Genomic DNA, 11,738 nt, shown 5'->3' with positions numbered 1-11,738 from the left:
ATTTTTTGCAAGAGATGCCATACATGCTTTGTATAAACATCATTTAATATATCCTTCTAGTTAAAAAATCACTTATTTTGTATAAATTCTGTTCAAGATTATAATTAACCTCTGCTGTATTTTAGTCATTAATGACCCCATGAACTTGGATGATTTTATCATTTTAATTTGCAGTGAATACATTTTTCAAATCTTTCTCACACCAGACTTTGCTGTGTTGCTGTTTATGAGTTCCCACTCTGCCCTCTTGTCTCTTCTATCTGCAAAAAGCAAAACAAAGGTATAAGTAGTTACACGAGTTGAAGCAGAAGTATGTAGTCTTCACCCACGAGCAGCATAGTTCAAAACTAAATGTAATATATCTTGTTTAATCTAATCAAAGAAAATCATTATTTTGAAGACACTTCCATCTCATCACATCTGAATTGCTCTCTTATCCTTATTCCAGTCACCATTACCTAAAATTAGTAATGGTTGTGGTAATGTACAGTTAATACATTGAAAAATCACAGAGAAATCTGCCTGTCATGCTGAAAGTTGAGATATAGTATTTATCTAATTGGTTAGAGACAAAATGTCCGTACCAAGAGTTATATGTAGATGGTACAGACTTTTAGTCTGACCATTTTGTTAAAGATCAAACTTCTGCAGACTATTACAGTCACTATAAGGCACAGTAGTTGTCCAAGAAACACAATTATGGACCTGAGGGAAGTCAAGCCTGCTCATTTCTGCTTCAGCTTGCAACTCAGGCCAGTCTCAATCAGATATTTTTATAACTTTACAGTTTCAAAATTGATTTTTCACCCTTATTTTGCATATTCTCATTACCTGTATGTCACATTCACCTTTATATTCAGGTTGCCTGATGCTTCCTCTTGAGGGGTGTCAAACTCGTTTTCACAGTAACTACAGTCCTAAAATTACATTCGGCCCTTTGAAGACAACCACAAGGCTGATGAGGCCACTGCTGAAAACGGGTTTGACACCCCTGCCCTAGAGGGTATTTTTTCTGCCTTCTTTTGAGTGTTTCCAATATTTGCTCCACACTGTTGACATTCTTGGGAGGGAAACCATATTGACATTTTCTAATTTTAAAATCAGTGAGTCATTTTAATGGACTTCTGCAATGGTGTTTATAGCAGTTGAGTAAAACCACTCAAGAAGGGTATGTCGCTTCACTAATAACTTAAATACAAGACTGCCATTTCATTTCAACTTCCCACACTCACAGGCAGGTGTCTCAAAAAAAGAAAAAATTATTAACCCCTGTACTCTTACATTCATCTTAGCTGCAGAATAACTCACTTCCTGAAGCTTGCTGTGACTCATCCTTTTCTTTCAGCTTCTAAAGCTCAATCATGACAAGGGTTTCCAAACAAAGCTACTCAGATGAATATTGATAGCTTCCTTAAAAGACCATTAATAAAGCAGCAGAAAAGACGGCAGTGATAAGCTATGCAAATTATACCTTAATACTAGAAGAATAATGCCAGAAAACGAGAGCTAAATCCTCTCCCCCCACTCTTCACCTACCAAGCATATAAACAGGAAACAAGGTGCTTAACAGCAATATCCATTTTATGCAACAAAATTTTGTTCTCACTGCCACCTTACTGGTAATTTCTAAAATGGAGGAAAACTGGAAGGATTATCCAGTTCACAGCACAGTATATCCAACAAATGAAACAGCAAAAGATACATTTGCTGGTACCAGATCACACTGTAAAACTTGCAATATACCACTACTCAGTGACTTTGGACCTAAAACTTCATTAATCATTCATGAACCTGTGCACTGCTAAAGGGAATAACACAGTCTATAATCTTCAGCAAGTGTGTGGGGGAAAATCCCTTTTTTTATTGGAATAAATCAAAATGCGTTTAACTCCTACATTGCTTATGCTCTGCAGCTCTTTTCCAGTAGGATGAGCAATGAATTTCAGAAGAGGGCACCTGCTAATAAATTTCAGAGACCCCTTTACACTGCTTTAAACTCTGCCACTGCTCTGTGTTGTGCTGGGTATGCAATTTCAACACAGCTCATTTTCCCAATGGGTAAATTAAGAATAGCAATGTCTTTTTCTCAGTAGTGTAGTCACAAGATTTAGTCAAGCACTATTCAGATCTGCAATCCTAGTCTCTATGCACCACAGATCCTTCATTTTCAACACGTTGTTTTTTGTTCACAGCCTCATACTTTGTTTCTGATTAACACAGTTTTTCCATAAAAGCATGTCTTAATCTGTAGACATTAGGAAGCAAAAAAAAATACCATTTCTCCTAGTGATTTGCTCCAGTGGCTATAAACATAGTCACATTTTATCCAAGTGTATCTGTTTTTAACAATTAGCCATCAATGTTCTGTCTTTTCCCATAGGACCACATGTCAATGGGGTTAGCACTAATCAGCAGATTTTCTCCATATCTTGGCACTTCTGATTAGACCTCCAGGAGAGCTGGGGCACTCCTTCTCCATTCAGGTACCAAATCAAACACTCAGATTTGTTGAGATGCCTGGCACCTTTGGCTGCTTCTATATCCTTGGCCGGTTTTCTGGCCCTGAGCTGCACACAAACTATTGAACTCTTTTTTCTCTTTCCCAAAATAGAGCAGCTTCAACTGTATTGCCTACTGGAGCCATGCCTGGCCAATCCTAACCTAAATTAGGCACTGCTTGGGAGCATGCTTCTTGGTCTGAGCCAAAGCCATAACAAGGAACATGCTAACAATTATTCATTACAGGCTACTGCTGGCCAGTGGGCAAACCCATAGCTGCTCCTGTTCTGCTTGTTACTACAGATGTAGCCCGCATTTCTATGAATAACATTCCTAAGTGCTTACATTATCGGTGATGGGTGTCCTGAGCCTTATTATCTCCATCATGTTCAAGTCCCGACAGGACTGAAAGACTAATAGGGTTGTCTGAGATACATGTAAAGCCTCAGCAGCTAGTCATCCTGCACAACAAACAGCTGTTTACATGTCTAACAGCAGTGTAGCATATAATAATGAAAGGCTTACCTGAACAGCAGAATTATTCATGTGAATACTGAATATAGCTCCATATTATATTTACCAAAAAAAAATTAGTTTGCTTTTCACTAACATGTGCATGGTACACATTGTACACATGCAAAGGGGCAAATCCTGTGCACATCTCAGGAATGCAGCCTTCATGGGCTTAGGGTATTACTACAGAGAGTGAATGGATCCTGTGTACTGAAAAGAAATGAAAACAGCACTTTAAAAAAAATGTGGAAGACGAAACAATATCTGCAGGAAAACCTTAAATCTGCAAATGCTTCACAGAGGTTTGGTTTCCCTCTTTCCTTGAAAAAACATCATATGCACCAACTATTCCAATAACAAAGAGAAATCTGTTTTACACTATCTAGATTGTTAAATAAACCCGGACACCTGTTTGTCAGTTATAAGAGTGTACTGCTGTTGTGATGTTGCCCATCTGCAGTATATGCCACAATGCTGCTGTGCTACCTAAAATGAGGCAGAATAAGTCCATTAGAAAAATCCCACTTCACAGTTTATGAAGTATTCCTGTTAGGTGCACCTTTTTTCTTTTTTTCTTCTTCATTAAGGTTGATGGGTTTTCTTTTTATATAGGGCTTAAGAAGAAATGCAGAGAGGTACTGATAGAAACAACTGTGAGAATTTAAAAATCAGGATGGAGCTTTGGAGCTTCCATGCATGGTGATCCCAGTAATGCATGGTCCCAGTAATGTTAGTTAGACCCGAAGAGAACTACTGCTTCTGGCTGCGACAGAGTTAATTTTCTTCACAGTAGCCTGTATGGTGCTATGTTTTGGATTTGTGATGAAAATAGTTAAGTGTTAAACGGGTGAAGGCAATTGAGACCAGACTATCTGTCTTTCCCTAGGGCCAGGCTAGTGTGCAGACAGTGCCCAGTGGTGCTGCTCTTCCCAGAGACACAAGTAGTCCGAGGCAGCAGAGAGAGGACATGCACCCCAGGAATTTCATCCTCCCAGCGGCATGGGTGACCAGCTGGGCCATGGACTGGAGAGAGCTTATGAAGAGGTCATGGGTCTCAATGGAGCCTCAGGTGGGGAGGAAGGCTAGGAATGGTGTGAAGTAACACATGAGGAAAGAGCACAAGGTGCAAAACAAAAGGTTTTGCTGGAAAAGGTAAATATTTGAGAAACTAGCATAATGTCATTCATCTATTTGCACTGCATTTAAACCTCTTACTGCTCATAACTATACCTCTTTTTGTGAGATGTATTACAAAGTCAGGCAGCTAGATTTTAAAGCAAATAATCGATATATGCTCAAGTCCTTTCCTTTCTCTATTGGCTATTCACTTTCTTGAGGCACACATACTTCCTGAAACTGAAGTGTGTAAGCTTCAAAGAGGTGTTATGTTTAAAAGGAGGCACTAAATGACATGTTGGTTGGAAACCAAGGTCCTGACACAGAAACAATAAAACAAGCCCAATGAGGTTCTGCTAAACCCCTGTTCCTGCTCTTCTGCATACACCTTAGTAAAAATGCAATTGCTGTGGATTTTACTACAGTTCATCCAGAGATAAAAAGCAGTTATCTTAGAGTGACAACAAAGAGAAAATGTTTGCTCTTTGCACTAATGTTGCACTGTTCATTAACAGAAGAGAAGGGCAAAATCAGATTAATTTTATTTTTAATTTTCAGAAGGGGATTTCGGTGTTTGCCAGTTTCGACATCCATTTCCCTAATTCTCCCCTTCACTGCATTCTTCTGAAGATAACAGTTTGCATGTACTGTTTTGAGGGATTAAGATGCAGATCTTAACCTCACATAGTCAGTATGTGAGATGTCAAGGTACAGTCAAAATCATGCTAGCTCAAGATTCAAAAATCAAAGATCAGTTACTGAGTAGCCGGAAGAAGTAAATCATGACGAATCTATACATTTTATAGTTATATACTTCTGTTATGTATCTATTTCCATTCATTAATTATTCATGGTGAAACTGAAATCTGCTTGTGGTATTTTGACAGGCAGAAAATAAGACCAAATAGGTCAACTGAATTATTAAGTAAGCATTCTTCGTTTAGACTAACTAATTAATGATGTAGTATTTAATACAAGAAATGGATAGCTATATATAGTAGATGCTATTGTACACTTCCTGTTCCAAGCAGTGTTGGTGTCATGTGACCCATATTGTGATTTTCAGGACTGAAAAAGATGGATTTTCACTATTAATTATATCCACAGTAGAATAAGACTTTAATATCATAAAGTTATATAAGACATTCAAATCTCAGTGATCTAAAGAGGATTCTCAGACTATTAACACTCAATATTACAATGCTGAAAATTTACTATATCCCTGTAGTCCTGGAATTAGCCATTGCCAAGTGTCTGCATCTTCTGTCTGTTGAATGGAGAGTTAGACACCTGAAATAAGAATTCACAGTAGCTACCACAAGAAATTATGGCTAGGTAACCATTAGGAGCTATTGAAGAAAGCCGTGTGAGACAATCTAAAATTGGTTGCACCTAGTTCTAGGCTAAACATCTATGAGAAAGTGGGTCAGAATATAAAATTGTACCAGCAGGTTCACACATTTAAAGGCTACAGCCAAAAGAAGAGACTGCAGATCATTTCCCTTAATAATGGCAAGAATTAGGCATTTCTCCCTCCTTCCATCCTCTGTCAGCTGCATTTTCTGTTATTCACTCAAGGTGTCTTCAAGCTCAGTGATGTGTTTCTAAAGAGTATTCATTTGTGTTGTACCAAGGCATCATCTGCATTGTATTTAAGACTAAGTATTCTACTCAATATTGTTCACAGCAGTATTCAGCTCCCATACTCATGCTGTGTCTCTTAATGAGGTGAATATTGCCATTGAAGGACAGTCCATAAAAAAACTACTTTTATGAACATGAATTTGTAGCACGTGGCTTTCAAATTTGCAGTTACCTCTTATTTCCATGATAATTATATTGAAAGTCTTTATGAAAGGTAATAACCTGTAATCAAGACCAGTTATTTGTTAAAACAAAATGAAATTTAAATTTCATGGCTAATTCCTCAAAGCTACACTACAGAGGAAGTAACACTTAGGATAGACTGTATGTTTTAATATGACTTAGTAATGTTTCACAGGTTATATCCTAGGTCAATACTAGGTATCAATCTGTATCACAATATTCAGAACCCCACCCCACTGACAAACTAATTAAATAGTATAGCGTCTCAAGCTGAGCTTTACGTTTGTCTCCTGAGTGGGGACAGAAAATGGAAGGTCAGGTACCCAGTTCCCTTCCTGCTCACTTCTGGTTTACCAGGGGCTGATAAGCCTGAGGTTTTACAGACCCTGGGGTTATAAATCACCTGTATGTGCAGAACTGCAGGCAGCCTGGATACAAGTGAATGGTAACTAAGGCTGAAATGGAAGAAGCTGTAGTAACAAAATCATATAGTTCTAAGCTGTATCTAAATGGATATACTGTGGGTGGGAGAAGGGGTAAAATGATGGATTGTCTGCTGCCAGCCCATTCTTCCAATTCTGCATTTCCTATGTCTGCTACTCAGCTTCCTATGTAGGAAGAAAGGCTGGAAAACAGAGGTTTGGCCCTGGTATTACACCACAGACAGGAGCAGACAGTGTGTATAGAAGAAGAGAAGAATAATGTGATCCTCTCAGTATTGGTATCAAGTCTTTTCCCCTTCTTCCCTGCTCCTAGATATCTCAGACTTTCCTCATTTGTTCCTACCACCCACTCCCTAATCCAAAAGTGTGGCCAATATTTAATCTCACACTAAGTTCTCAGCATGACACTCACATTTTGTGACTAAGAATCAAGTAAGTACATTTTTGCTAAGGATGTAAAATGAAATAATTCTACCTCATTGGATGTCAGCATCTCAGCTAATTGTAATTACTACTTTCATTACCCACAAAATGTTCTTCTTTCCAGATAAAAATATCTAGCTTAGTCTGAAGCTGTTATGTGTATGCATCTCTGACATTTTTATATTAAAAAAATCCAGAGGATGAAAAAAATGAACTGTTGAGTTCTTTGCAAAATTCTTCATTAGCTTATTTATTCCCTAAGTAGTTGTCCTCCAGCATGTTGCCACAATCCTCTGTGTTCCTGGAAAAAAAATAAGAAATGTTTTAATGTTGAGATTTTATTCCATCTTCAATTCTGTACTTTATACTGTTGTAATTACTAGATGTGCTAAGAGCTAGAACAGTGAAAATTCTCTGTGTCTAACCCATTTTATTCAAATATGAATAATGTCCAACTGAGGAATGTTCGCTTTAGTAATTTTGCCAGCCAAATCACTTTCCTGGTGTTGTCATCTCTTTATACTCCTAAACACAGTTTAAATAAAGCAAATGTGATGCCCTAATTTCTGTTCCAAGGTGAACAAACACACCCAGTGTGTTCCAGCTCATATTCCTGCCTTGGTTATAAAACAGCTGCCATCTTTTCATTGAGAAGTGTCCCATTAATTAAAAATGAGCATCACTCTGCTGCATCCTTTAGACATATGTATATTGCCTAAGACTGTTCTCTGCGCCACTAGCACAATTTTAATGTACCACAAGATCCACAGAGCATCCTTCTTGTGGCTCATCAGCATGATGTTGTCAGAAAAAGATGTTAGGTTTCAGAAAAAGGCAAGGTAATAAAACTACTGTATAGTGATAAAAAAGGACAACATTTGAAAGCAAGCCACAAAAGACAAAGTCAAAGCAGCAGCTGCACCTCACTGGTGATGAGCCCAAGAAGAGTAAAACACATCTGTTAGTTGCCGTTCCTTTTTTGGCAGGCTTAATGTAGAGCCCTCGGTTGGTAATTTTTAAATACAGCTAAAGCTGTCAGCCTAAAAGATAATTAAATTACTGACAATGTTTTTCACTGCTGCTTTGTTTTGAGAAAGCCAGTGTAGTAGTGTTTGGGGTTTTTAATTTTCTTTTCTCTGGGAGAGCAGGAAGAACATACTGCCGGTTTGTTAAATGATCACTCATGCAATCCGTCAGCTGAGCACTAAGAGACTGTTTAAGGTATCTTCAGTGTGAAGGATTAAAAATTACGGAGGATTTGGGCTCAAAGAGGAGAGCAAATCAAGACTGCAACACCCCTCCCTCTGCATAGAACAATGGCATCAATATTTGGAATTTGTTGTTCTTGTTCTTAGCTGTAGCAGATCACTTTTAACTGTGGATAAGCCACACTTCATAGTGGATTTTCTGTTCAGATAAGTTTCCATATGAAAATCTGAGTGACCCTGAGCTGCCCAGGACCAGCTCCTCTCCTGCATTCATAATGTTGGAGAATATGAGATTACCACTTCTCTGAGGGATTATATGATGAAACAGCTACTCAGAAGACCCTGAGAGCAGTGGACAGACATCCTGAGATCTGCACGTGTGGATTGCCTCCACCTACTCTTTGCTTGACAGGGAGAATGAATCTTGCTCTCGTGAATTTTCTCAGGCAGATGAGCATCTGGCTCATCCCATCTCTTTCGGGGATTTGCTGAGTGCTCATAGTACGGTATGTAAATGCAGACTTCCCAGGCACTCACAGGCCAGGAAGTCATGTAAGGTAATACGCATGCTATCTATTTTAAGTGTCTACCTAGGCATTTTAACTATTATAGTGTTTAAAGCCAAAGAGTTATGGGCAATTTAGATTGCCTAGTATTTAATGTTGCCTGACATTTAAAGTGGTTGAAGAGAAGTCATGACACCTAAGTTATCAAACGTGGCTATATGTATATTAAGTAAATTGAACTGTGCCTGAGAATGTTTATGAGCTCCCGAACACTATCATCTACACTTATAAACAGCCAGAAGTGTACTTGGCATGGTTTCAGCCTATATGCACTAGCACTTTTTTTCAAGACTATTTCCAGGCACCTATTGGGGTCTAGCATGGGTCAGGCAAAGTTTCTAGTATTCAGCATGGTTGTGACCATCCTGATCTGGAGATTAACAACACAGAAAATATTGAAATGAAAAGACCATGCCATTTGACCTAAGGGCCAAGAGCAGGCCAACCACTGCTTAATTTACTACCATAGATATGCCTCATCATCAACAGTCCGCCCAATTTAAACATCTCTCCTACCACTGAGTATAAAGGAAGCTGTTCTCAGGGAGATCTGCCTAAAAGGCAGCCAGAAACTCTCATCATAGTTACGGCACCAAATTTAGAGCAGACAGACAAAATACAACTCTTAGTGCTACTCAGGTGTTAAAATAGACCTTTACAAGTGGCAAAGTACAGGTGTTTAAATCACCTGGCCATTAAAATAATCTGAATGACTTCCTCAGATATTTTCTGAAGAACTGATTTGGCAAGTTACAGGAAAAACAAAACAAAAACAAAAAAGCCCACAGACAAGCAAAAAAACCCCAACTAAAAAAAAAAGCTCCTTTATAAGACATGTAGGAATAGTAAGAACAGTAAGAAAATTGAATTTGTGAAGACAGAAGTATTTTAGTTATATCATACTTACCTGACTCTAAAAACATCTGTATGAATTTGTACTTTTAAAGAAGCATAATCAGAAATAAAACCAGCTTTTCTAGTTTATATTAATTTCATAACTACTTTTAACTGGAATAGTGGATTACAGATTTTATTAGCACTGCGAGTGGCAGTAGCCCATCTTAGATTACTTATTGTGCCTAAAACCTACATGACAGGATCCTGTCCAAACAGACACACGCACACAGATGTATGCATCCCCTCTCCTCTCTTCTGCACAGAAACTCATAAGTATGCTGAAGTAAAATTACAATGGAAAATAAAATAAGGAAACTGCTTCCTAGGTTCCTTGGGAGGATGGATCTTTTAATGACTATCATCATTGTTGTAAGGAAATTTAAGACAACTTTCAATAAAATTATTTATTTTCCAGAAGCACAATTTTATGATTTAATAAAATAACTTCAGAAATTCGTACCAAACTGAAGAATCCTTTTGATAAGGACAAGTTAGAAAAAACACTGGAGGAAAACCAAGTATTTTGCTTCTACAATTTCCAAATCAAATGCTGATCCAGGGGAAGTTCCTTTAAATGTATAAAATTCTATTTTAGAGTTCAACAAAAATAACCAAGAAGATTAAAGTTTCTTTTTACCCAGATGCTGTTGGGGTTTGTTGATTGATTTTTATTTTGCTTTGTTTTGGTTTGTTGTGCAGTGAAGGGATTTCTAGAGGGTAAGGCTGTGTGGACATGAAAAAAAAGATAGTTATAACCAGTTTAGATGTTAAATGTTCACAAATATTAATTCTGTCAATAAAGCAATGTGCCCTTGTGGCCAAGAGGGCCAATGGTATTTTGGGTGCATCAGGAAGAGTGTGACCAGCAGGTTGAGGCCTGGTGAGGCCCCATCTGGAGTACTGCGTCCAGTTCTGGGCTCCCCAGTTTAAGAAGGATAAGGAATTACTGGAGGGAGTCTAGCAGCAGGCTACGAAGATGGTTAGGGGTCTGGAATGTCTTTCTTATGAGGAGAGACTGAGAGAGCTGGGTCTGTTCAGCCTGGAGAAGAGAAGGCTGAGAGGGGGTCTTATCAGTGCTTACAGATATCTGAAGATTGGGTGTCAAGAGGATGGGACTAGACTCTTTTCGGTGGTGCCCAATGATAGGATGAGGAACAATGGGCACAGACTGAAGCACAGGAGGTTCCATCTGAATATGAGGAGAAACTTCTTTCCTTCGATCATGCCAGAGCCCTGGAACAGGCTGCCCAGAGAGGCTGTGGAGTCTCCATCTCTGGAGACATTCAAAACCTGCCTGGATACGTTCCTGTGCGATCTGCTCTGGGTGAACCTGCTTTAGCAGCTGGGTTGGACTAGATCTCCAGAGGTCCCTTCCAACCCAAACCATCCTGTGATTCTGTGATTATTCGAACAGCAGTGGTCCTGGTAATACAATTTTTTCTGCATGAATGAATGTCTTTAGTTCCAATTACAGAACGATAGTTTTCAGTGTTTTTCTACTGGCTTGCATTTTTATTGCTATTGTTTTGTTACCATTTGGTATTCATTAATTTGACAATTTTAAAATTATATAAGCTAGAAAAGATAAATTCACACTATAGTTTGAATACATCTGTTTCTGGTGGTTTTAATCACTATAATCCAATTCATACTATTCTCTATGGAAAAAAATATTTTTCTTGTTTCAAACTAAAATATTTATGTTGATTGTGAGGCTTTCTGTATGACTTCAACTGGCTAATGAAATTGAAAGTGAATATTTAGTGCAAATTAAAGTGCAGGGTAGACTCATAATGGAGACATTGTACCTGCATACAGAATAAATAAGAGGGAAAATGTTTCGGACCTTTTTTCCCTCTGAGAAAAAAGCTGTAAGTTGTTCAAAAAATTCCCTCTTTTCTACTTAGTAAGAAAAAGAAAGTGTCTTGTCAGCTTCAGTGGAAGTTGGATCACACCTGAAATAGCTTTCATATGGATAGGTGGTTGTATTTCCTGAAACAGCGTTAAACATTAAACAATAATGATTCAATGCTAAGGAAATATCAGTTCATTTCTTCTGAAACAGATTTCTTCACTAAGTAAGTAATCCATTCTCCACAGACTGTGATTTAAGTTAGATTTTGAGAGTGAAGCAAGCGATACTAACATGAACTGTTTACAGAATAAGTACTCATGTGAGTGTGAATGCAATAGTATTGGAGTCTATGACTTAGCAAATTATTATCTTGTATCACCAAAACAACCGT

At 38.1% G+C, this 11,738-nt stretch overlaps 1 long non-coding RNA gene across 1 annotated transcript in view; it reads right to left on the bottom strand.

Moving 5' to 3' along the window:
• Nucleotides 1-5,181: 5,181 nt before the first annotated feature.
• Nucleotides 5,182-11,738, bottom strand: part of LOC110362101 (uncharacterized) — a 31,161-nt gene continuing 24,604 nt past the window's right edge. Inside the window, exon 3 of the long non-coding RNA XR_010471108.1 lies at nt 5,182-7,122. This is a non-coding gene — a long non-coding RNA (uncharacterized LOC110362101). The remainder of the gene's footprint in view (nt 7,123-11,738) is intronic.

The sequence above is a fragment of the Columba livia genome, chromosome 3, assembly GCF_036013475.1.
Source record: "Columba livia isolate bColLiv1 breed racing homer chromosome 3, bColLiv1.pat.W.v2, whole genome shotgun sequence".
NCBI lineage: Eukaryota > Metazoa > Chordata > Aves > Columbiformes > Columbidae > Columba > Columba livia.
This window is presented reverse-complemented; position numbering and strand designations above follow the sequence as displayed.